At 35.4% G+C, this 6,297-nt stretch overlaps 1 pseudogene; it reads right to left on the bottom strand.

Annotated features, from left to right (window-relative positions):
• Positions 1 to 202: 202 nt before the first annotated feature.
• The window catches only part of LOC149187094 (uncharacterized), a 140,157-nt pseudogene continuing 134,062 nt past the window's right edge, over positions 203 to 6,297 (bottom strand).

The raw sequence follows: 6,297 nt of genomic DNA, 5'->3' as shown, positions 1-6,297 counted from the left end.
ACAAACTACGATTATTATCAAAATTTTCTCACCACAAAATATAAAACAAGCTTTTCAAAAATTATGGGAAGCCAGTTTTTGCAAAAGTATGTCATTCAAGCCTGCCTCTGCCCATGATAACAAATATATTTGTGCAATCTCTATGACTTTTGAGGTTTCCATGAACAACCAACAAGACCAAATTGGTAGAAGAGTTTCATATTCAGCAAAACAGAGGAGAAAAAGGCTTCTACATCCAGAACTAACAACTGAATACCCATGTCCATGAATTCCCTTTCTTTGTAATGTTTGAAGACATTGGAGGAACTCCTATTTTTGTTCCCACCATTGTATAATAGATGAATGGTCCCACTAGTGACCTGCATTTTCACAAAGTTCAATAAAAAACCATGAAAATTTTAGCTGAAAAACAATTATGCTAACCAAAACAAACAAAAAGGGTTAATATATAAAGTTAGATTCCATAAAAATACTATTGAAATGTGTGGAAGTATCGATTCATTGGTGAGCTCCATAGTATTAATCATTCTATGAATGGTGTGGCCATATACCATTGAAATGGCATGAGTTTCATAGGGATAAATTTTGGTGAAAGAACCAAAAAACCACTAAAGTCAAGTATAACAACAAAAGAGCATACACATTTCCACTACTCCTAGTGATTTTGAAGAGGGACCATGGAATAGGATCATCATTTACTTTAACAGGGCAACCAATAATCTTCCCAACCATTTGGATTATAGGTCTCCAAGGAGAATCTACCACCATGGCTATCTGGTTTGTTTAACATGTAGAAGGATCCAACTTCATCTCCTCTAGGCACAAGGTATAGTTTTCCATGCATATTCTTTCTCTACCACTAAGAGCCATCAGAAGAGTAATCTATCATGCCTTTGCAAAAGAAGCCCTCCACCACTACACGATCAAAGGTTGGCACTACAATGGTAGAAGGTGCCAAGGGAGGTATCTTGTCCTACATGTAAAACCAGAATTCTGCTTCAAAGGGAACTATGAGTGGTGAATTTTCTGAGTAGTACTTGATTTTATTTAGTGGAGGGAAGCCACCCTTGGTGTTTATACGTTGAATGTAGGACACCCAATATGCAGTCCCAAAGTTTTCATGGAAGCTGGCCTCTACCATAACTTGCTTAGTGCCTGCAGAATCTGAACTAGACTTTGATGTTATCTAGTTTCATGAAGCCAAGCAGAATGATCAGTGTTTAGTATCCATGAAAGGAATATATTGTATCAAGAATTTAAACATTTCATACCCTCAACATCAAAAGAGAAATATGGAACTATGATATGGCTTGTGCTCTTAGATAACTAAATATGTAGCTCTAGTTACCAATTTAAAAGTAGATGCAAGCAACCCTTCTTCCAGACCTATAGGAAAATCACATGATGACTGGAGTGATTTCCATACACTTGATGTTGCAATTTCATTTGGCAGGTGTAAGCCTATGAGAAAAGCAAAGTTATTGGTAAATCTAAGGACTGGTGGTATTAGGTTTTGGTGATGCCAATAATGACAGCCTCCCACTCTCATAAATATGGAATGATACGTTTCAAGTGGACTATCTACATAGTACACTACATTATTTGAAAAGAAAAATGAAGCATTTTTCTGTTAATGTTGAAGTTTGATTGATATTTATGAATGTGCTAGGAGTGAAGAAAATTTTATTAAAAAAATAAATGAATGTTTGAATAACAAGTGAAATGGAACAAATTATAGAGGAGTAAATTTGTGTGGGAACTCTGTATGGGAATTGCTAAATAGCTTTGAATGGATATATGTTTGGCCTTTACTACATGGATTTCATGGATAAACAAAAATGCTACCCAAAACTATCTAAACAATGGTATCACAAATAGAATGGGGAAAGCATGCCTCATCTATCTTGTGAGAGAAATTTAAGCATCTACACTAGCATGCTTAAAACCTTCACAAAGGATGTGCACAAAAAAATATTTGCACTCATAAACAACAAATATTACAAGACTGGTGTAGAAATCTTATTAAAGAAACCAAAAAGTTACAAGATAAAGGCATGTTGCATAATACCCAAAAGCTTACAGGGTGCATGAGTCTTTTCCCTTCTATAGAACTGATCCCTCATAGTTTGTGCATGAGCTATCATTACAATATTTCCAAAATTATTTATTCTAAGAAGATAAAGGCTTTCACTTAAACTCTTCAAACACCATACTAGACAATTCCATTAAGGAAGACATTGAAATATCATGTGTTCGTCCATCAATCATGGACAGGGGTGTAAATATGTTTGAGATGGTAATCTTAGGTATTAAATTTATTTGGAAATAAGAGTTCTGCTAGATCAATTAATTTGATATTCCAAAGTTTTCCAAAATTATGCAAATGCAGTTTGTAGTAACCAAGAAATCAGTGCATAGGGTTGCAAACAATGGATGTTAGTTAGAAACAATTCCTAAGTATCTTGGTCACTGTGAAAACCTAGTAACAAACCTACTAAAAAAAGCCTTTTGTACAACACGACAACCATAAAAAACCTTGTTATACTACAACTGCTTTACATCATAGAGCCACAACAAGGAAGGCAATGCTACAGTATATGTTGTAACTCAAATTGACCCAATTAATTATTTTTTTTGCTTCTTCTATATTGGCTCAAACTCTGTTGGCTTTTTCTCTTCTTCAAATCTATTTGGGTGTTCTCATTCATTTGACATGTCACAACTCTGTCCAACATTTGCCTTCAACAATATGTGGGATCAAGCCTATCTACTTGTATTTGGTGTAAACTAGATACTACATCTTTCATCATATTACCATCAAAGGGAACAAGCTTGAATGTTGTGCCTGGAAGTTTCAGAATAGTTAGGATGACTTGCCAGTATGATTCATAGCTATTTTCTCTTTTCTTTTGCTGGAATTGAAATCAAATTGATATTGGTACTAGAAACAGAAATTGCTTAAGGCATACAGGCAGTGCATAATAAAATCGCAGTGGGTACCACCATAGTTATCATTTAGGGTGGCATTGGTCCCATAAGAATTTCTACCAATGACTTACATGTGCTTAATTTAAATCATTTAAAATTAAAATGGTATAGGGTGGTTGTGCAAGGACCTGGGACAAAATTTTAATTCCTCAAAAAGGTGAACGCATTAAGAATAATAACCTTTCTAAGACAACTGAAATAAACAAGCTCGTGGTAAAGAAAGTGATTAGGTGCTATATGTTTGATGGAATTCATGATAGATATAGGCAAGGCAGTTTCCAAGTTGCAACTAGACCATGCTTTGGTTATGGCAATAGATCCAACAAAGAGAAATAGGGTTACCTCCACTTTTGAACAAGCTGCAACTCACAAACTAAATGTTGCCAGGGCTTGGGACTTCAATGATGGCCAGTACAAGGTATTGTAGACTTCACCTGGTGTAAATGTTTTCATTGATGTAGGAGATTCCTGTGAAGTGAAATATGTTTCCCTATATGGTGGCTATCTACTAGATCATGTAATCTTAACCATGTCACTAGAACCCAGAGATAATTATGAAGTTCAAGTTCAATTTTCTCTTGAACATGGAATTCTTGCAATGTTGGGTATCATATCTACATAGAGGTTGCCTTACCCTTACAGTACATTTGACATTGGCTCAAATAGAAAAATGATGTCATTCTGAATAACATTTACGTTTAGCAAATGATTAAGAGGGTCACTACAAAGACACAAGTTTCTATAATTTGGGATTCCATGTAGTATTGGGTTGAGAACTTAGAGCGGGGGTCAGTTTATGTAATTCATTTGTTTCTAGTTCAATACCAACACAATTTCAGAAGAATGTCATAACGGTTTCCCAGAAAAATCATCTCATGATACTGTATTGAGTTCCAAAAAGGTCAATCTCTTTGCATAGTTGATTCCTATTTGGGTAACATGTTTAATGTATGGGGTTATCTTTGCATAGTGGATAGTGATTATTGGACATATTGAGATCCCTCATGCATCCTTGCGGTGTTTCATAGCCTTCAGTATTATTTTGCTTGTGCCTGTGTCTAATTGGATCTTTGTTCCACTAGCAAAAAAAATTATAGGTCTCAAGCACGACATTGTGATGCTCCAAAGGATAGGATTTGGGATGTTTGTTTATGTTCTTGCCATGATAGTTGCAGCACTCACAGAACTCAAAAGAGATAAAGCATCAAAGTATAATGGTTTAGTAGACCTGCCCAATGCAACAATTCCAATGACTATCTTCTAGTTGCCTCAACCATACATTCTTAATGGCATATCAGAAATCTTTGGAGTTAGGTCAAGTACAAACAACAATGAAGTTTATGAAATTTGGGGCAAAACCAAACACCTTCTACATTGAAGAAGTTGCCAGAGGAAATGGAAAAGGGAAACTTTATAGACAAGATTGAGATATTATTCAACTCATGCATCCTTCATGATTGGAAGGATTCAATCATCACGTTGCAGACAACTAAGGCTCTCTTGCCTTGATCTGAAGATCTCAAAATTGTTAATCAGTGAATTAACAAAATTGCATGTAAAGAAATGGTGGATCCGTCAAAGGTAAAATGGTCTTACAACCACATTGCAGGCCAAAAGTATTATAATACATTGGAGAGTGTTTCAAGCCCTTCATTGAGTGAACTTCATAGCCGGAGATACTACATCAACCCAAGGATTCAAATGAATTTGTGTGATTGTGGTATTTTCATTTGAAAAACTCTATGAGAGGGGTATAACCATACTAGAATCCTTTGGAAGTGTTATCTCTTGTTTAGTAACTTCTTTTCGAGATTTAGAGGATTTATTGAATTCCTGATCCAATTCAATAGGGTAAGTTTCTCTAATGGATTTCGCAACAGAAATTTGTGATGATAAAACAAATAATGTTTTCATGTTAGAATTTTTTAAAATTTTAGCAATTATTGCAAGCCTTTCCATGAAATTTTGTTCAATATTATGAAAACAAGGAGCTTGTTACAAATTTGGACCCGAATTTGTAGTTGTTGGTCCTAAATTTTTAAATTTGGAAACTAGGGCCAAACTCCACCTTGGGAAACTCATATGATACAGCTGATATTTTTATTGGATTCCTCTTTCCGAGATGTGTAGGATTGATCTAAATATCATCTCATTCGGACATGTACAACTGGAATTATGAATTTATTTCTATTATGGAAAAACTGTCAAAGTCGACCAGCAAACTTATGTAGGCTCAGAACCCCAAAAGACATGTCTTTTCATCCTCAACGTTGCATATAAATAAAAGGTAAATCCTCATTTGGACATCATTCATTCTCACACATATCTCTCTCTCCTTATCTGATTGGGTCATACAACTTCAGGGAAACTTTCTTCTCCTCCACACGTGTGAAGTTTGACTGCGATTTTTTCTTTTGTGCATTGACCGAATAATTGCAGGAAGGTTTGACCAGCATTGGCTTGGCAACAGTTGACCGAGTTTGACTATGTTTTTCTTAGGGAATATTTTGTTTGGGTAGGCCACATTTCTGGGCACAGAAATCGAGGAATTCAGAGTTGTTTGACCAGCGTTCACCGCAACAAGTTTGATGTAGGTTTTACTCTGTGTTGATTGAGTTTGACTGATATTTTCAGTCGATTCAAACTATCCTTGGAGGCCGAGTTGAATGGGTTTGACCAATCTAATTTGGAGGAGATACTCTACCATGTTAACCAGCATTGACTTTCTAATTAGGGCATCCTGTTGATTACTATTTGACTTGACTAATTTTGACTATGATTGGGCAAATAAATTTGTATATTGTACTCTCTCTCTCTATTGAAATTTTCAAGAATAATAAGAAGATTTGATCAAAGGGTTTTCCCCACGTTGGTTTTTTTCCCTGGCATCTGCCAAAAATTGTGTCCTCTTATCTTGGCTTGTCTTCTAGTTATTGTTTATGTTCTATCTGCATTTTACCATTATGTTAATGTGATTGTTAATCTGGCAATTGACATTAGGCGAACAAGAAAATTGAAGTAAAATTTCTCTTCAGCATAGAACATACCATTGTTATCTAAAATTAACATGGTATTAGAGTTGAGGTGAAGATAAAGCCCAAGAAAGAGTGAGAAGAGCAATACTGAGATCAATTGATCAAAGACAAGAGTCAATGGCCTCCGCATCCTGTTGGCATTATGTTTCAGGAATGGCTATATATGTTATAGATGTTGTACTTGATGGCAACTCCCATGGCAAGGCTCTCTTTTTATTGAAAATAAAGAAGGACGCAGGAAAGTCCAAAGGGGGAGATTGTTGGCATTATGTTT

Source organism: Pinus tabuliformis, chromosome 3_1, assembly GCF_031772625.1.
Source record: "Pinus tabuliformis cultivar Carrire ecotype Pingquan chromosome 3_1, CPIR1, whole genome shotgun sequence".
Classification (NCBI taxonomy): domain Eukaryota; kingdom Viridiplantae; phylum Streptophyta; class Pinopsida; order Pinales; family Pinaceae; genus Pinus; species Pinus tabuliformis.
The sequence above is the reverse complement of the archived record's forward strand: the minus strand, read 5'-3'. Positions and strand labels throughout refer to the sequence as shown.